Source organism: Anabrus simplex, chromosome 3 (assembly GCF_040414725.1).
Source record: "Anabrus simplex isolate iqAnaSimp1 chromosome 3, ASM4041472v1, whole genome shotgun sequence".
In the NCBI taxonomy this organism is placed as follows: Eukaryota; Metazoa; Arthropoda; class Insecta; order Orthoptera; family Tettigoniidae; genus Anabrus; species Anabrus simplex.
In genome coordinates, this window is record NC_090267.1 from 450888452 (window position 1) to 450904738 (window position 16287).

The 16287-nt window shown below is 45.0% G+C and overlaps 1 protein-coding gene and 49 non-coding genes across 50 annotated transcripts in view; 49 read left to right on the plus strand and 1 right to left on the minus strand.

The window, feature by feature from the left end:
- The window catches only part of LOC136866853 (dynein axonemal heavy chain 1), a 1878455-nt gene that overhangs the window by 1168297 nt on the left and 693871 nt on the right, over positions 1-16287 (minus strand). The gene's annotated exons all lie outside the window — the stretch shown is intronic.
- TRNAS-UGA (transfer RNA serine (anticodon UGA)) lies at positions 226-307 on the plus strand. The gene has a single exon. It is a non-coding gene; the product is annotated as a tRNA-Ser (tRNA).
- On the plus strand, positions 804-885 carry TRNAS-UGA (transfer RNA serine (anticodon AGA)). The gene has a single exon. It is a non-coding gene; the product is annotated as a tRNA-Ser (tRNA).
- On the plus strand, positions 956-1037 carry TRNAS-UGA (transfer RNA serine (anticodon CGA)). The gene has a single exon. It is a non-coding gene; the product is annotated as a tRNA-Ser (tRNA).
- TRNAS-UGA (transfer RNA serine (anticodon UGA)) lies at positions 1380-1461 on the plus strand. Its single transcript has one exon. It is a non-coding gene; the product is annotated as a tRNA-Ser (tRNA).
- TRNAS-UGA (transfer RNA serine (anticodon UGA)) lies at positions 1532-1613 on the plus strand. Its single transcript has one exon. It is a non-coding gene; the product is annotated as a tRNA-Ser (tRNA).
- Positions 1685-1766, plus strand: TRNAS-CGA (transfer RNA serine (anticodon CGA)). Its single transcript has one exon. It is a non-coding gene; the product is annotated as a tRNA-Ser (tRNA).
- Positions 2423-2504, plus strand: TRNAS-UGA (transfer RNA serine (anticodon AGA)). Its single transcript has one exon. It is a non-coding gene; the product is annotated as a tRNA-Ser (tRNA).
- Positions 2732-2813, plus strand: TRNAS-UGA (transfer RNA serine (anticodon CGA)). The gene has a single exon. It is a non-coding gene; the product is annotated as a tRNA-Ser (tRNA).
- On the plus strand, positions 3006-3087 carry TRNAS-AGA (transfer RNA serine (anticodon UGA)). Its single transcript has one exon. It is a non-coding gene; the product is annotated as a tRNA-Ser (tRNA).
- Positions 3280-3361, plus strand: TRNAS-CGA (transfer RNA serine (anticodon UGA)). The gene has a single exon. It is a non-coding gene; the product is annotated as a tRNA-Ser (tRNA).
- Positions 3590-3671, plus strand: TRNAS-UGA (transfer RNA serine (anticodon CGA)). Its single transcript has one exon. It is a non-coding gene; the product is annotated as a tRNA-Ser (tRNA).
- TRNAS-UGA (transfer RNA serine (anticodon UGA)) lies at positions 3743-3824 on the plus strand. The gene has a single exon. It is a non-coding gene; the product is annotated as a tRNA-Ser (tRNA).
- TRNAS-AGA (transfer RNA serine (anticodon CGA)) lies at positions 4168-4249 on the plus strand. The gene has a single exon. It is a non-coding gene; the product is annotated as a tRNA-Ser (tRNA).
- On the plus strand, positions 4320-4401 carry TRNAS-UGA (transfer RNA serine (anticodon UGA)). The gene has a single exon. It is a non-coding gene; the product is annotated as a tRNA-Ser (tRNA).
- Positions 4594-4675, plus strand: TRNAS-AGA (transfer RNA serine (anticodon AGA)). Its single transcript has one exon. It is a non-coding gene; the product is annotated as a tRNA-Ser (tRNA).
- On the plus strand, positions 5056-5137 carry TRNAS-UGA (transfer RNA serine (anticodon CGA)). The gene has a single exon. It is a non-coding gene; the product is annotated as a tRNA-Ser (tRNA).
- TRNAS-UGA (transfer RNA serine (anticodon CGA)) lies at positions 5330-5411 on the plus strand. Its single transcript has one exon. It is a non-coding gene; the product is annotated as a tRNA-Ser (tRNA).
- Positions 5639-5720, plus strand: TRNAS-UGA (transfer RNA serine (anticodon UGA)). The gene has a single exon. It is a non-coding gene; the product is annotated as a tRNA-Ser (tRNA).
- On the plus strand, positions 5913-5994 carry TRNAS-AGA (transfer RNA serine (anticodon CGA)). Its single transcript has one exon. It is a non-coding gene; the product is annotated as a tRNA-Ser (tRNA).
- TRNAS-CGA (transfer RNA serine (anticodon CGA)) lies at positions 6187-6268 on the plus strand. The gene has a single exon. It is a non-coding gene; the product is annotated as a tRNA-Ser (tRNA).
- TRNAS-UGA (transfer RNA serine (anticodon CGA)) lies at positions 6771-6852 on the plus strand. The gene has a single exon. It is a non-coding gene; the product is annotated as a tRNA-Ser (tRNA).
- TRNAS-UGA (transfer RNA serine (anticodon UGA)) lies at positions 7774-7855 on the plus strand. Its single transcript has one exon. It is a non-coding gene; the product is annotated as a tRNA-Ser (tRNA).
- TRNAS-UGA (transfer RNA serine (anticodon UGA)) lies at positions 7926-8007 on the plus strand. The gene has a single exon. It is a non-coding gene; the product is annotated as a tRNA-Ser (tRNA).
- Positions 8079-8160, plus strand: TRNAS-CGA (transfer RNA serine (anticodon UGA)). The gene has a single exon. It is a non-coding gene; the product is annotated as a tRNA-Ser (tRNA).
- TRNAS-UGA (transfer RNA serine (anticodon UGA)) lies at positions 8392-8473 on the plus strand. The gene has a single exon. It is a non-coding gene; the product is annotated as a tRNA-Ser (tRNA).
- Positions 8544-8625, plus strand: TRNAS-UGA (transfer RNA serine (anticodon UGA)). The gene has a single exon. It is a non-coding gene; the product is annotated as a tRNA-Ser (tRNA).
- TRNAS-UGA (transfer RNA serine (anticodon UGA)) lies at positions 8701-8782 on the plus strand. The gene has a single exon. It is a non-coding gene; the product is annotated as a tRNA-Ser (tRNA).
- On the plus strand, positions 9011-9092 carry TRNAS-UGA (transfer RNA serine (anticodon AGA)). Its single transcript has one exon. It is a non-coding gene; the product is annotated as a tRNA-Ser (tRNA).
- TRNAS-UGA (transfer RNA serine (anticodon UGA)) lies at positions 9164-9245 on the plus strand. Its single transcript has one exon. It is a non-coding gene; the product is annotated as a tRNA-Ser (tRNA).
- Positions 9589-9670, plus strand: TRNAS-UGA (transfer RNA serine (anticodon CGA)). Its single transcript has one exon. It is a non-coding gene; the product is annotated as a tRNA-Ser (tRNA).
- TRNAS-UGA (transfer RNA serine (anticodon UGA)) lies at positions 10051-10132 on the plus strand. The gene has a single exon. It is a non-coding gene; the product is annotated as a tRNA-Ser (tRNA).
- TRNAS-UGA (transfer RNA serine (anticodon CGA)) lies at positions 10355-10436 on the plus strand. The gene has a single exon. It is a non-coding gene; the product is annotated as a tRNA-Ser (tRNA).
- Positions 10780-10861, plus strand: TRNAL-UAA (transfer RNA serine (anticodon UGA)). The gene has a single exon. It is a non-coding gene; the product is annotated as a tRNA-Leu (tRNA).
- TRNAS-UGA (transfer RNA serine (anticodon CGA)) lies at positions 11242-11323 on the plus strand. The gene has a single exon. It is a non-coding gene; the product is annotated as a tRNA-Ser (tRNA).
- Positions 11394-11475, plus strand: TRNAS-UGA (transfer RNA serine (anticodon UGA)). Its single transcript has one exon. It is a non-coding gene; the product is annotated as a tRNA-Ser (tRNA).
- On the plus strand, positions 11698-11779 carry TRNAS-UGA (transfer RNA serine (anticodon UGA)). The gene has a single exon. It is a non-coding gene; the product is annotated as a tRNA-Ser (tRNA).
- Positions 12274-12354, plus strand: TRNAS-UGA (transfer RNA serine (anticodon UGA)). Its single transcript has one exon. It is a non-coding gene; the product is annotated as a tRNA-Ser (tRNA).
- Positions 12581-12662, plus strand: TRNAS-UGA (transfer RNA serine (anticodon UGA)). The gene has a single exon. It is a non-coding gene; the product is annotated as a tRNA-Ser (tRNA).
- On the plus strand, positions 12733-12814 carry TRNAS-UGA (transfer RNA serine (anticodon UGA)). Its single transcript has one exon. It is a non-coding gene; the product is annotated as a tRNA-Ser (tRNA).
- TRNAS-UGA (transfer RNA serine (anticodon AGA)) lies at positions 13195-13276 on the plus strand. Its single transcript has one exon. It is a non-coding gene; the product is annotated as a tRNA-Ser (tRNA).
- Positions 13499-13580, plus strand: TRNAS-UGA (transfer RNA serine (anticodon CGA)). Its single transcript has one exon. It is a non-coding gene; the product is annotated as a tRNA-Ser (tRNA).
- Positions 13924-14005, plus strand: TRNAL-UAA (transfer RNA serine (anticodon UGA)). The gene has a single exon. It is a non-coding gene; the product is annotated as a tRNA-Leu (tRNA).
- TRNAS-UGA (transfer RNA serine (anticodon CGA)) lies at positions 14386-14467 on the plus strand. Its single transcript has one exon. It is a non-coding gene; the product is annotated as a tRNA-Ser (tRNA).
- TRNAS-UGA (transfer RNA serine (anticodon UGA)) lies at positions 14538-14619 on the plus strand. The gene has a single exon. It is a non-coding gene; the product is annotated as a tRNA-Ser (tRNA).
- TRNAS-UGA (transfer RNA serine (anticodon UGA)) lies at positions 14842-14923 on the plus strand. Its single transcript has one exon. It is a non-coding gene; the product is annotated as a tRNA-Ser (tRNA).
- TRNAS-UGA (transfer RNA serine (anticodon UGA)) lies at positions 15418-15498 on the plus strand. Its single transcript has one exon. It is a non-coding gene; the product is annotated as a tRNA-Ser (tRNA).
- On the plus strand, positions 15878-15959 carry TRNAS-UGA (transfer RNA serine (anticodon UGA)). Its single transcript has one exon. It is a non-coding gene; the product is annotated as a tRNA-Ser (tRNA).
- Positions 16036-16117, plus strand: TRNAS-UGA (transfer RNA serine (anticodon CGA)). Its single transcript has one exon. It is a non-coding gene; the product is annotated as a tRNA-Ser (tRNA).
- Positions 16194-16275, plus strand: TRNAS-UGA (transfer RNA serine (anticodon UGA)). Its single transcript has one exon. It is a non-coding gene; the product is annotated as a tRNA-Ser (tRNA).

The following is a 16287-nucleotide window of genomic DNA, read 5'->3' on the forward strand; positions in this document are numbered from 1 at the left end:
TTTTAAGGAAGATATTTCCACGGAAATGCCAGATAATCATAATTCGTTACTCACTAAATGCTCAGCTGCTGCTTTGTCCGAGTGGTTAAAGAGTTGGACTAGAAATCCATTGGTTTTTATCCGCACAGGTTCGAATCCTGTCCTCAGCGACTTTCTTAATGAAGACATTTCCACCGATACAAGTTACTATTGATTCATAATTCCTTACTCACCTAATGCACAACAGCTGTGGTGTCCGAGTGGTTAAGGAGTTGGACTTGAAATCCAATGGGTTCTACCCGCACAGGTTCGAATCCTGTCCGCAGCGACTTTTTGAGGAAGACATTTCCAAAGGAAATGCCAGATATTCATAATTCCTTACTCACTTATTGAATATCAGCTGCGGTGTCCGAGCTGTTAAGGAGCTGGACATGAAATCCAATGGGTTCTACCCGCACAGGTTCGAATCCTGTCCGAAGCGACTGTTTAAGGAAGACATTTCCACAGAAATGAGAGATATTCATAATTCGTTACTCACTAAATGCCCGGCTGCTGCTGTGTCCGAGTGGTGAAAGAGTTGGACTTGAAATCCATGGTTCTTTTCCGCACAGGTACGAATCCTGTCCGCAGCGACTTTTTTAAGGAAGGCATTTCCACCGATATGCTGAAAATGAGAACCTACATCCTGTTTTCCAGTCTTTGACCGGGTCAGGGATATTATGAATGAAACAGATATAGGCTATTAGTACGATGGGGTCGCCACTCCCAAAGTGTCCACCGATATACTAGTTATTCATAATTCCTTACTCACTTACCGCAGAGCAGCTGGGGTGTCCGAGTGGTTAAGGAGTTGGACTTGAAATCCAATCGGTTCTACCCGCACAGGTTCGAATCCTCTCCGCAGCGACTTTTTGAGGAAGACATTTCCACGGAAATGCCAGATATTCATAAATCCTTACTCACTTATTGCGTATCAGCTGCGTTGTCCGAGCGGTTAAGGAGTTGGACTTGAAATCCAATGGGTTGTACCCGCACAGGTTCGAATCCTGTCCGCAGCGACGGTTAAAGGAGGTCATTTCCACGGAAATGCCAGAATTCATAATTCGTCACTCACTAAATGCCCAGCTGCTACTGCGTCCGAGTAGTTAAAGAGTTGGACTTGAAATCCATGGTTTTTATCCGCACAGGTTCGAATCCTGTCCGCAGCGACTTTTTTAAAGAAGGCATTTCCACCGATATGCTGAAAATGAAAACCTACATCCTGTTTTCCAGTCTTTGACCGGGTCAGGGATGTAATAAATGAAACAGATATAGGGTATTAGTACGATGGGGTCGCCACTCCCAAAGTGTCCACCGATATACTAGTTATTCATAATTCCTTACTCACTCACCGCACAGCAGCTGCGGTGTCCGAGTGGCTAAGGAGTTGGACTTGAAATCCAATGGGTTCTACCCGCACAGGTTCGAATCCTGTCCGCAGCGACTTTTTAAGGAAGACATTTCCACGGAGATGCCAGATATTCATAAGTCGTTACACACTGAATGTCCAGTTGCTGCTGTGACCGAGTGGTTAAGGAGTTGGACTTGAAATCCAATGGGTTCTACCCGCACAGGTTCGAATCCTGTCCGCAGCGACTTTTTGAGGAAGACATTTCCAAAGGAAATGCCAGATATTCATAATTCCTTACTCACTTATTGAATATCAGCTGCGGTGTCCGAGCTGTTAAGGAGTTGGACTCGAAATCCAATGGGTTCTACCCGCACAGGTTCGAATCCTGTCCGCAGCGACTTTTTTAATGTAGCATTTCCACCGATATAAGTTACTATTGATTCATAATTCCTTACTCTCCCAATGCACAACAGCGGGGGTGTCCGTGTGGTTAAGGAGTTGGACTCGAATCCAATGGGTTCTACCCGCACAGGTTCGAATCCTGTCCGCAGCGACTTTTTTAATGAAGCATTTCCACCGATATAAGTTACTATTGATTCATAATTCCTTACTCTCCTAATGCACAACAGCGGGGGTGTCCGAGTGGTTAAGGAGTTGGACTTGAAATCCAATGGGTTCTACCCGCACAGGTACGAATCCTGTCCGAAGCGACTGTTTAAGGAAGACATTTCCACAGAAATGCCAGATATTCATAATTCGTTACTCACTGAATGCCCGGCTGCTGCCGTGTCCGAGTGGTGAAAGAGTTGGACTTGAAATCCATGGTTCTTTTCCGCACAGGTACGAATCCTGTCCGCAGCGACTTTTTTAAGGAAGGCATTTCCACCGATATGCTGAAAATGAAAAACTACATCCTGTTTTCCAGTGTTTGACCGGGTCAGGGATATTATGAATGAAACAGATATAGGCTATTAGTACGATGGGGTCGCCACTCCCAAAGTGTCCACCGATATACTAGTTATTCATAATTCCTTACTCACTTACCGCAGAGCAGCTGCGGTGTCCGAGTGGTTAAGGAGTTGGACTTGAAATCCAATGGGTTCTACCCGCACAGGTTCGAATCCTGTCCGCAGCGACTTTTAAGGAAGACATTTCCACGGAAATGCCAGATATTCATAATTCGTTACTCACTAAATGTCCAGTTGCTGCTGCGTCCGAGTGGTTAAAGAGTTGGACTAGAAATCCATTGGTATTTATCCGCACAGGTTCGAATCCTGTCCGCAGCGACTTTTTTAATGAAGACGTTTCCACCGACATAAGTTACTATTGATTCATAATTCCTTACTCACCTAATGCGCAACAGCTGGGGTGTCCGAGTGGTTAAGGAGTTGGACTTGAAATCCAATGGGTTCTACCCGCACAGGTTCGAATCCTGTCCGCAGCGACTTTTTTAAGGAAGGCATTTCCACCGATATGCTGAAAATGAAAACCTATATCCTGTTTTCCAGGCGTTGACCCAGTCAGGGATGTAATGAATGAAACAGATATAAGCTATTAGTACGATGGGGTCGCCACTCCCAAAGTGTCGACCGATATACTAGTTATTCATAATTCCTTACTCACTTACCGCACAGCAGCTGCGGTGTGCGAGTGGTTAAGGAGTTGGACTAGAAATCCAATGGGTTCTACCCGCACAGGTTCGAGTCCTGTCCGCAGCGACTTTTTTAAGGAAGGCATTTACACGGATATGCTGAAAATGAAAACCTATATCCTGTTCTCCAGGCTCTGACCCAGTCAGTGATGTAATGAATGAAACAGATATAAGATATTAGTACGATGGGGTCGCCACTCCCAAAGTGTCGACCGATATACTAGTTATTCATAATTCCTTACTCACCTGATGCACATCAGCTGCGGTGTCCGAGTGGTTAAGGAGTTGTACTCGAAATCCAATGGGTTCTACCCGCACAGGTTCGAATCCTGTCCGCAGCGACTTTTTAAGGAAGATATTTCCACGGAAATGCCAGATAATCATAATTCGTTACTCACTAAATGCCCAGCTGCTGCTCTGTCCGAGTGGTTAAAGAGTTGGACTAGAAATCCATTGGTTTTTATCCGCACAGGTTCGAATCCTGTCCGCAGCTACTTCTTTAATGAAGACATTTCCACCGATACAAGTTACTATTGATTCATATTTCCTTACTCACCTAATGCACAACAGCTGTGGTGTCCGAGTGGTTAAGGGGTTGGACTTGAAATCCAATGGGTTCTACCCGCACAGGTTCGAATCCTGACCGCAGCAACTTTTTGAGGAAGACATTTAAAAAGGAAATGCCAGATATTCATAACTCCTTACTCACTTATTGCATATCAGCTGCGGTGTCCGAGCTGTTAAGGAGTTGGACTTGAAATCCAATGGGTTCTACCCGCACAGGTCCGAATCCTGTCCGAAGCGACTGTTTAAGGAAGACATTTCCACAGAAATGCCAGATATTCATAACTCGTTACTCACTAAATGCCCGGCTGCTGCTGTGTCCGAGTGGTGAAAGAGTTGGACTTGAAATCCATGGTTCTTTTCCGCACAGGTACGAATCCTGTCCGCAGCGACTTTTTTAAGGAAGGCATTTCCACCGATATGCTGAAAATGAAAACCTACATCCTGTTTTCCAGTCTTTGACCGGGTCAGGGATGTTATGAATGAAACAGATATAGGCTATTAGTACGATGGGGTCGCCACACCCAAAGTGTCCACCGATATACTAAGTATTCATAATTCCTTACTCACTTACCGCAGAGCAGCTGCGGTGTCCGAGTGGTTAAGGAGTTGGACTAGAAATCCATTGGTTTTTATCCACACAGGTTCGAATCCTGTCCGCAGCGTCTTTTTAAGGAAGACATTTCCACGGAATTGCTCGATATTCATAACTCCTTACTCACTTAATGCATATCAGCTGTGGTGTCCGAGCGGTTAAGGAGTTAGACTTGAAATCCAATGGGTTCTACCCGCACAGCTTCGAATCCTGTCCGCAGCGACTTTTTTAAGGAAGGCATTTCCACGGATATGCTGAAAATGAAAACCTACATCCTGTTTTCCAGGCTTTGACCCAGTCAGGGATGTAATGAATGAAACAGATATAAGCTATTAGTGCGATGGGGTCACCACTCCCAAAGTGTCGACCGATATACTAGTTATTCATAATTCCTTACTCACTTACCGCACAGCAGCTGCGGTATCCGAGTGGTTAAGGAGTTGGACTAGAAATCCAATGGGTTCTACCCGCACAGGTTCGAGTCCTGTCCGCAGCGACTTTTTAAGGAAGACATTTCCTCGGAAATGCCAGATATTCATAATTCGTTACTCACTAAATGCCCAGCTGCTGCTGTTTTCGAGTGGTTAAAGAGTTGGACTAGAAAACCACTGGTTTTTATCCGCACAGGTTCGAATCCTGACCGCAGTGACATTTTAAGGAAGACATTTCCACGGAAATGCTAGATATTCATAACTCCTTACTCACTTAATGCATATCAGCTGCGGTGTCCGAGCGGTTAAGAAGTTCGACATGAAATCCAATGGGTTCTACCAGCACATGTTCGAATCCTGTCCGCAGCGAATTTTTCAACGAAGACATTTCCACCGATACAAGTTACTATTGATTCATAATTCCTTACTCACCTAACGCACAACAGCTGCGGTGTCCGAGTGGTTAAGGAGTTGGACTTGAAATCCAAAGGGTTCTACCCGCACAGGTTCGAATCCTGTCCGCAGCGACTTTTTTAAGGAAGGCATTTCCACCGATATGCTGAATATGAAAACCTACATCCTGTTTTCCAGTCTTTGACCGGGTCAGGGATGTAATGAATGAAACAGATATAAGCTATTAGTACGATGGGGTCGCCACTCCCAAAGTGTCCACCGATATACTAGTTATTCATAATTCCTTACTCACTCACCGCACAGCAGCTGCGGTGTCCGAGTGGTTAAGGAGTTGGACTTGAAATCCAATGGGTTCTACCCGCACAGGTTAGAATCCTGTCCGCAGCGACTTTTAAGGAAGACATTTCCACGGAAATGCCAGATATTCATAATTCGTTACTCACTAAATGCCCAGTTGCTGCTGCGTCCGAGTGGTTAAAGAGTTGGACTAGAAATCCATTGGTTTTTATCCGCACAGGTTCGAATCCTGTCCGCAGCGACTTTTTTAATGAAGACGTTTCCACCGATATAAGTTACTATTGATTCATAATTCCTTACTCACCTAATGCGCAACAGCTGGGGTGTCCGAGTGGTTAAGGAGTTGGACTTGAAATCCAATGGGTTCTACCCGCACAGGTTCGAATCCTGTCCGCAGCGACTTTTTTAAGGAAGGCATTTCCACCGATATGCTGAAAAGGAAAACCTATATCCTGTTTTCCAGGCTTTGACCCAGTCAGGGATGTAATGAGTGAAACAGATATAAGCTATTAGTACGATGGGGTCGCCACTCCCAAAGTGTCGACCGATATACTAGTTATTCATAATTCCTTACTCACTTACCGCACAGCAGCTGCGGTGTCCGAGTGATTAAGGAGTTGGACTAGAAATCCAATGGGTTCTACCCGCACAAGTTCGAGTCCTGTCCGCAGCGACTTTTTTAAGGAAGGCATTTACACGGATATGCTGAAAATGAAAACCTATATCCTGTTCTCCAGGCTTTGACCCAGTCAGTGATGTAATGAATGAAACAGATATAAGATATTAGTACGATGGGGTCGCCACTCCCAAAGTGTCGACCGATATACTAGTTATTCATAATTCCTTACTCACCTGATGCACAACAGCTGCGGTGTTCGAGTGGTTAAGGAGTTGTACTCGAAATCCAATGGGTTCTACCCGCACAGGTTCGAGTCCTGTCCGCAGCGACTTTTTTAAGGAAGGCATTTCCACGGATATGCTGAAAATGAAAACCTATATCCTGTTTTCCAGGCTTTGACCCAGTCAGTGATGTAATGAATGAAACAGATATAAGATATTAGTACGATGGGGTCGCCACTCCCAAAGTGTCGACCGATATACTAGTTATTCATAATTCCTTACTCACCTGATGCACAACAGCTGCGGTGTTCGAGTGGTTAAGGAGTTGTACTCGAAATCCAATGGGTTCTACCCGCACAGGTACGAATCCTGTCAGCAGCGACTTTTTAAGGAAGATATTTCCACGGAAATGCCAGATAATCATAATTCGTTACTCACTAAATGCCCAGCTGCTGCTTTGTCCGAGTGGTTAAAGAGTTGGACTAGAAATCCATTGGTTTTTATCCGCACAGGTTCGAATCCTGTCCGCAGCGACTTTCTTAATGAAGACATTTCCACCGATACAAGTTACTATTGATTCATAATTCCTTACTCACCTAATGCACAACAGCTGTGGTGTCCGAGTGGTTAAGGAGTTGGACTTGAAATCCAATGGGTTCTACCCGCACAGGTTCGAATCCTGTCCGCAGCGACTTTTTGAGGAAGACATTTCCAAAGGAAATGCCAGATATTCATAATTCCTTACTCACTTATTGAATATCAGCTGCGGTGTCCGAGCTGTTAAGGAGCTGGACATGAAATCCAATGGGTTCTACCCGCACAGGTTCGAATCCTGTCCGAAGCGACTGTTTAAGGAAGACATTTCCACAGAAATGAGAGATATTCATAATTCGTTACTCACTAAATGCCCGGCTGCTGCTGTGTCCGAGTGGTGAAAGAGTTGGACTTGAAATCCATGGTTCTTTTCCGCACAGGTACGAATCCTGTCCGCAGCGACTTTTTTAAGGAAGGCATTTCCACCGATATGCTGAAAATGAGAACCTACATCCTGTTTTCCAGTCTTTGACCGGGTCAGGGATATTATGAATGAAACAGATATAGGCTATTAGTACGATGGGGTCGCCACTCCCAAAGTGTCCACCGATATACTAGTTATTCATAATTCCTTACTCACTTACCGCAGAGCAGCTGGGGTGTCCGAGTGGTTAAGGAGTTGGACTTGAAATCCATTCGGTTCTACCCGCACAGGTTCGAATCCTCTCCGCAGCGACTTTTTGAGGAAGACATTTCCACGGAAATGCCAGATATTCATAATTCGTCACTCACTAAATGCCCAGCTGCTACTGCGTCCGAGTAGTTAAAGAGTTGGACTTGAAATCCATGGTTTTTATCCGCACAGGTTCGAATCCTGTCCGCAGCGACTTTTTTAAAGAAGGCATTTCCACCGATATGCTGAAAATGAAAACCTACATCCTGTTTTCCAGTCTTTGACCGGGTCAGGGATGTAATAAATGAAACAGATATAGGGTATTAGTACGATGGGGTCGCCACTCCCAAAGTGTCCACCGATATACTAGTTATTCATAATTCCTTACTCACTCACCGCACAGCAGCTGCGGTGTCCGAGTGGCTAAGGAGTTGGACTTGAAATCCAATGGGTTCTACCCGCACAGGTTCGAATCCTGTCCGCAGCGACTTTTTAAGGAAGACATTTCCACGGAGATGCCAGATATTCATAAGTCGTTACACACTGAATGTCCAGTTGCTGCTGTGACCGAGTGGTTAAGGAGTTGGACTTGAAATCCAATGGGTTCTACCCGCACAGGTTCGAATCCTGTCCGCAGCGACTTTTTGAGGAAGACATTTCCAAAGGAAATGCCAGATATTCATAATTCCTTACTCACTTATTGAATATCAGCTGCGGTGTCCGAGCTGTTAAGGAGTTGGACTCGAAATCCAATGTGTTCTACCCGCACAGGTTCGAATCCTGTCCGCAGCGACTTTTTTAATGTAGCATTTCCACCGATATAAGTTACTATTGATTCATAATTCCTTACTCTCCCAATGCACAACAGCGGGGGTGTCCGTGTGGTTAAGGAGTTGGACTCGAATCCAATGGGTTCTACCCGCACAGGTTCGAATCCTGTCCGCAGCGACTTTTTTAATGAAGCATTTCCACCGATATAAGTTACTATTGATTCATAATTCCTTACTCTCCTAATGCACAACAGCGGGGGTGTCCGAGTGGTTAAGGAGTTGGACTTGAAATCCAATGGGTTCTACCCGCATAGGTTCGAATCCTGTCCGCAGCGACTTTTTAAGGAAGACATTTCCACGGAAATGCCAGATATTCATAATTCCTTACTCACTTATTGCATATCAGCTGCGGTGTCTGAGCGGTTAGGGAGTTGGACTTGAAATCCAATGGGTTGTACCCGCACAGGTTCGAATCCTGTCCGCAGCGACTATTTTAATGAAGCATTTCCACCGATATAAGTTACTATTGATTCATAATTCCTTACACTCCTAATGCACAACAGCGGGGGTGTCCGAGTGGTTAAGGAGTTGGACGTGAAATCCAATGGGTTCTACCCGCACAGGTTCGAATCCTGTCCGCAGCGACTTTTTAAGGAAGATATTTCCACGGAAATGCCAGATAATCATAATTCTTTACTCACTAAATGCTCACCTGCTGCTCTGTCCGAGTGGTTAAAGAGTTGGACTAGAAATCCATTGGTTTTTATCCGCACAGGTTCGAATCCTGTCCGCAGCGACTTTTTTAATGAAGACATTTCCACCGATACAAGTTACTATTGATTCATAATTCCTTACTCACCTAATGCACAACAGCTGTGGTGTCCGAGTGGTTAAGGAGTTGGACTTGAAATCCAATGGGTTCTACCCGCACAGGTTCGAATCCTGTCCGCAGCGACTTTTTGAGGAAGACATTTCCAAAGGAAATGCCAGATATGCATAATTCCTTACTCACTTATTGCATATCAGCTGCGGTGTCCGAGTTGTTAAGGAGTTGGACTTGAAATCCAATGGGTTCTACCCGCACAGGTTCGAATCCTGTCCGAAGCGACTGTTTAAGGAAGACATTTCCACAGAAATGCCAGATATACATAATTCGTTACTCACTAAATGCCCGGCTGCTGCTGTGTCCGAGTGGTGAAAGAGTTCGACTTGAAATCCATGGTCCTTTTCCGCACAGGTACGAATCCTGTCCGCAGCAGCTTTTTTAAGGAAGGCATTTCCACCGATATGCTGAAAATGAAAACCTACATCCTGTTTTCCAGTCTTTGACTGGGTCAGGGATGTTATGAATGAAACAGATATATTCTATTAGTACGATGGGGTCGCCATACCCAAAGTGTCCAACGATATAACAGTTATTCATAATTCCTTGCTCACTTACCGCAGAGCAGCTGCGGTGTCCGAGTGGTTAAGGAGTTGGACTTGAAATCCAACGGGTTCTACCCGCACAGGTTCGATTCCTGTCCGCAGCGACGTTTTAAGGAAGATATTTCCACGGAAATGCCAGATAATCATAATTCTTTACTCACTAAATGCCCACCTGCTGCTCTGTCCGAGTGGTTAAAGTGTTGGACTAGAAATCCATTGGTTTTTATCCGCACAGGTTCGAATCGTGTCCGCAGCGACTTTTTTAATGAAGACATTTCCACCGATATAAGTTACTATTGATTCATAATTCCTTACTCACCTAACGCACAACAGCTGGGGTGTCCGAGTGGTTAAAGAGTTGGACTAGAAATCCATTGGTTCTTATCCACACAGGTTCAAATCCTGTCCGCAGCGAATTTTTAAGGAAGATTTTTCCACGGAAATGCTCGATATTCATAACTCCTTACTCACTTAATGCATATCAGCTGCGGTGTCCGAGCGGTTAAGGAGTTGGACTTGAAATCCAATGGGTTCTACCCGCACAGGTTCGATTCCTGACCGCAGCGACGTTTTAAGGAAGACATTTCCACGGAAATGCCAGATATTCATAAGTCGTTACTCACTAAATGCCCAGTTGCTGCTGTGACCGAGTGGTTAAAGAGTTGGACTAGAAATCCATTGGTTTTTATGCACACAGGTTCAAATCCTGTCCGCAGCGAATTTTTAAGGAAGACATTTCCACGGAAATGCTCGATATTCATAACTCCTTACTCACTTAACGCATATCAGCTGCGGTGTCCGAGCGGTTAAGGAGTTGGACTTGAAATCCAATGGGTTCTACCCGCACAGGTTCGAATCCTGTTCGCAGCGACGGTTTAAGGAAGTCATTTCCACGGAAATGCCAGATATTCATAATTCGTGACTCACTAAATGCCCAGCTGCTGCTGCGTCCGAGTGGTTAAAGAGATGGACTTGAAATCCATGGTTTTTATCCGCACAGGTTCGAATCCTGTCCGCAGCGACTTTTTTAAGGTAGGCATTTCCACCGATATGCTGAAAATGATAACCTACATCCTGTTTTCCAGTCTTTGACCGGGTCAGGGATGTAATGAATGAAACCGATATAGGCTATTAGTACGATGGGGTCGCCACACCCAAAGCTTCCACCGATATACTAGTTATTCATAATTCCTTACTCACTCACCGCCCAGCAGTTGCGGTGTCCGAGTGGTTAAGGAGTTGGACTTAAAATCCAGAGGGTTCTACCTGCACAGGTTCGAATCCTGTCCGCAGCCACTTTTTAAGGAAGACATTTCCACGGAAATGCAAGATATTCATAAGTCGTTACTCACTAATTGCCCAGTTGCTGCTGTTACCGAGTGGTTAAAGAGTTGGACTAGAAATCCATTGGTTTTTATCCGCACAGGTTCGAATCCTGTCCGCAGCGACTTTTTAAGGAAGGCATTTCCACGGAAATGCCAGATATTCATAATTCGTTACTCACAAACTGCCCAGCTGCTGCTGCGTCCGCGTGGTTAAGTTGTTGGACTAGAAATCCATTGGTTTTTATCCGCACAGTTTCGAATCCTGTCCGCAGCGACTTTTTTAACGAAGACATTTTCACCGATATAAGTTACTATTGATTCATAATTCCTTACTCACCTAATGCACAACAGCTGGGGTGTCCGAGTGGTTAAGGAGTTGGACTTGAAATCCAATGGGTTGTACCCGCACAGGTTCGAATCCTGTCCGCAGCGACGGTTTAAGGAGGTCTTTTCCACGGAAATGCCAGATATTCATAATTCCTTACTCTCTTAATACGTATCAGCTGCGGTGTCCGAGCTGTTAAGGAGTTGGTCTTGAAATCCAATGGGTTGTACCCGCACAGGTTCGAATCCTGTCCGCAGCGACTTTTTAAGGAAGACATTTCCACGGAAATGCCAGATATTCATAAGTCGTTACACACTAAATGCCCAGTTGCTGCTGTGACCGAGTGGTTAAAGAGTTGGACTAGAAATCCATTGGTTTTTATCCGCACAGTTTCGAATCCTGTCCGCAGCGACTTTTTAAGGAAGATATTTCCACGGAAATGCTCGATATGCATAACTACTTACTCACTTAACACGTATCAGCTGCGGTGTCCGAGCGGTTAAGGTGTTGGACTTGAAATCCAATGGGTTCTACCCGCACAGGTTCGAATCCTGTCCGCAACGACTTTTTGAGGAAGACATTTCCAAAGGAAATGCCAGATATTCATAATTCCTTACTCACTTATTGCATATCAGCTGCGGTGTCCGAGCTGTTAAGGAGTTGGACTTGAAATCCAATCGGTTCTACCCGCACAGGTTCGAATCCTGTCCGATGCGACTGTGTAAGGAAGGCATTTCCACAGAAATGCCAGATATTCATAATTCGTTACTCACTAAATGCCCGGCTGCTGCTGTGTCCGAGTGGTGCAAAGTTGGACTTGAAATCCATGGTTCTTTTCCGCACAGGTACGAATCCTGTCCGCAGCGACTTTTTTAAGGAAGGCATTTCCACCCATATGCTGAAAATGAAAACCTACATCCTGTTTTCCAGTCTTTGACCGGTCAGGGATGTTATGAATGAAACAGATATAGGCTATTAGTACGATGGGGTCGCCACTCCCAAAGTGTCCACCGATATACTAGTTATTCATAATTCCTTACTCACTTACCGCAGAGCAGCTGCGGTGTCCGAGTGGTTAAGGAGTTGACTTGAAATCCAATGGGTTCTACACGCACAGGTTCGAATCCTGTCCGCAGCGACTTTTAAGGAAGACATTTCCACGGAAATGCCAGATATTCATAATTCGTTACTCACTAAATGCCCAGTTGCTGCTGCGTCCGAGTGGTTAAAGAGTTGGACTAGAAATCCATTGGTTTTTTACGCACAGTTTCGAATCCTGTCCGCAGCGACTTTTTTAACGAAGACATTTCCACCGATATAAGTTACTATTGATTCATAATTCCTTACTCACCTAATGCACAACAGCTGGGGTGTCCGAGTGGTTAAGGAGTTGGACTTGAAATCCAATGGGTTGTACCCGCACAGGTTCGAATCCTGTCCGCAGCGACGGTTTAAGGAGGTCTTTTCCACGGAAATGCCAGATATTCATAATTCCTTACTCTCTTAATACGTATCAGCTGCGGTGTCCGAGTGGTTAAGGAGTTGGACTTGAAATCCAACGGGTTCTACCCGCACAGGTTCGATTCCTGTCCGCAGCGACGTTTTAAGGAAGATATTTCCACGGAAATGCCAGATAATCATAATTCTTTACTCACTAAATGCCCACCTGCTGCTCTGTCCGAGTGGTTAAAGAGTTGGACTAGAAATCCATTGGTTTTTATCCGCACAGGTTCGAATCCTGTCCGCAGCGACTTTTTTAATGAAGACATTTCCACCGATATAAGTTACTATTGATTCATAATTCCTTACTCACCTAACGCACAACAGCTGGGGTGTCCGAGTGGTTAAAGAGTTGGACTAGAAATCCATTGGTTCTTATCCACACAGGTTCAAATACTGTCCGCAGCGAATTTTTAAGGAAGATTTTTCCACGGAAATGCTCGATATTCATAACTCCTTACTCACTTAATGCATATCAGCTGCGGTGTCCGAGCGGTTAAGGAGTTGGACTTGAAATCCAATGGGTTCTACCCGCACAGGTTCGATTCCTGTCCGCAGCGACGTTTTAAGGAAGACATTTCCACGGAAATGCCAGATATTCATAAGTCGTTACTCACTAAATGCCCAGTTGCTGCTGTGACCGAGTGGTTAAAGAGTTGGACTAGAAATCCATTGGTTTTTATCCACACAGGTTCAAATCCTGTCCGCAGCGAATTTTTAAGGAAGACATTTCCACGGAAATGCTCGATATTCATAACTCCTTACTCACTTAACGCATATCAGCTGCGGTGTCCGAGCGGTTAAGGAGTTGGACTTGAAATCCAATGGGTTCTACCCGCACAGGTTCGAATCCTGTCCGCAGCGATGGTTTAAGGAAGTCATTTCCACGGAAATGCCAGATATTCATAATTCGTGACTCACTAAATGCCCAGCTGCTGCTGCGTCCGAGTGGTTAAAGAGATGGACTTGAAATCCATGGTTTTTATCCGCACAGGTTCGAATCCTGTCCGCAGCGACTTTTTTAAGGTAGGCATTTCCACCGATATGCTGAAAATGATAACCTACATCCTGTTTTCCAGTCTTTGACCGGGTCAGGGATGTAATGAATGAAACCGATATAGGCTATTAGTACGATGGGGTCGCCACACCCAAAGCTTCCACCGATATACTAGTTATTCATAATTCCTTACTCACTCACCGCCCAGCAGTTGCGGTGTCCGAGTGGTTAAGGAGTTGGACTTAAAATCCAGAGGGTTCTACCTGCACAGGTTCGAATCCTGTCCGCAGCCACTTTTTAAGGAAGACATTTCCACGGAAATGCAAGATATTCATAAGTCGTTACTCACTAATTGCCCAGTTGCTGCTGTTACCGAGTGGTTAAAGAGTTGGACTAGAAATCCATTGGTTTTTATCCGCACAGGTTCGAATCCTGTCCGCAGCGACTTTTTAAGGAAGGCATTTCCACGGAAATGCCAGATATTCATAATTCGTTACTCACAAACTGCCCAGCTGCTGCTGCGTCCGCGTGGTTAAGTTGTTGGACTAGAAATCCATTGGTTTTTATCCGCACAGTTTCGAATCCTGTCCGCAGCGACTTTTTTAACGAAGACATTTCCACCGATATAAGTTACTATTGATTCATAATTCCTTACTCACCTAATGCACAACAGCTGGGGTGTCCGAGTGGTTAAGGAGTTGGACTTGAAATCCAATGGGTTGTACCCGCACAGGTTCGAATCCTGTCCGCAGCGACGGTTTAAGGAGGTCTTTTCCACGGAAATGCCAGATATTCATAATTCCTTACTCTCTTAATACGTATCAGCTGCGGTGTCCGAGCTGTTAAGGAGTTGGTCTTGAAATCCAATGGGTTGTACCCGCACAGGTTCGAATCCTGTCCGCAGCGACTTTTTAAGGAAGACATTTCCACGGAAATGCCAGATACTCATAAGTCGTTACACACTAAATGCCCAGTTGCTGCTGTGACCGAGTGGTTAAAGAGTTGGACTAGAAATCCATTGGTTTTTATCCGCACAGTTTCGAATCCTGTCCGCAGCGACTTTTTAAGGAAGATATTTCCACGGAAATGCTCGATATGCATAACTACTTACTCACTTAACACGTATCAGCTGCGGTGTCCGAGCGGTTAAGGTGTTGGACTTGAAATCCAATGGGTTCTACCCGCACAGGTTCGAATCCTGTCCGCAACGACTTTTTGAGGAAGACATTTCCAAAGGAAATGCCAGATATTCATAATTCCTTACTCACTTATTGCATATCAGCTGCGGTGTCCGAGCTGTTAAGGAGTTGGACTTGAAATCCAATCGGTTCTACCCGCACAGGTTCGAATCCTGTCCGATGCGACTGTGTAAGGAAGGCATTTCCACAGAAATGCCAGATATTCATAATTCGTTACTCACTAAATGCCCGGCTGCTGCTGTGTCCGAGTGGTGCAAAGTTGGACTTGAAATCCATGGTTCTTTTCCGCACAGGTACGAATCCTGTCCGCAGCGACTTTTTTAAGGAAGGCATTTCCACCCATATGCTGAAAATGAAAACCTACATCCTGTTTTCCAGTCTTTGACCGGTCAGGGATGTTATGAATGAAACAGATATAGGCTATTAGTACGATGGGGTCGCCACTCCCAAAGTGTCCACCGATATACTAGTTATTCATAATTCCTTACTCACTTACCGCAGAGCAGCTGCGGTGTCCGAGTGGTTAAGGAGTTGACTTGAAATCCAATGGGTTCTACACGCACAGGTTCGAATCCTGTCCGCAGCGACTTTTAAGGAAGACATTTCCACGGAAATGCCAGATATTCATAATTCGTTACTCACTAAATGCCCAGTTGCTGCTGCGTCCGAGTGGTTAAAGAGTTGGACTAGAAATCCATTGGTTTTTATCCGCACAGTTTCGAATCCTCTCCGCAGCGACTTTTTAAGGAAGACATTTCCACGGAAATGCCAGATATTCATAATTCGTTACTCACTAACTGCCCAGCTGCTGCTGCGTCCGCGTGGTTAAGTGGTTGGACTAGAAATCCATTTGTTTTTATCCGCACAGGTTCGAATCCTGTCCGCAGCGACTTTTTAAATGAAGACGTTTCCACCGATATAAGTTACTATTGATTCATAATTCCTTACTCACGTAATGCACAACAGCTGTGGTGTCCGAGTGGTTAAGGAGTTGGACGTGAAATCCAATGGGTTCTACCCGCACAGGTTCGAATCCTGTCCGCAGCGACTTTTTAAATGAAGACGTTTCCACCGATATAAGTTACTATTGATTCATAATTCCTTACTCACGTAATGCACAACAGCTGGGGTGTCGGAGTGGTTAAGGAGTTGGACTTGAAATCCAATGGGTTCTACCCGCACAGGTTCGAATCCTGTCCGCAGCGACTTTTTAAATGAAGACGTTTCCACCGATATAAGTTACTATTGATTCATAATTCCTTACTCACCTAATGCACAACAGCTGCGGTGTCCGAGTGGTTAAGGAGTTGGACTTGAAATCCAATGGGTTCTACCCGCACAGGTTCGAATCCTGTCCGCAGCGACTTTTTGAGGA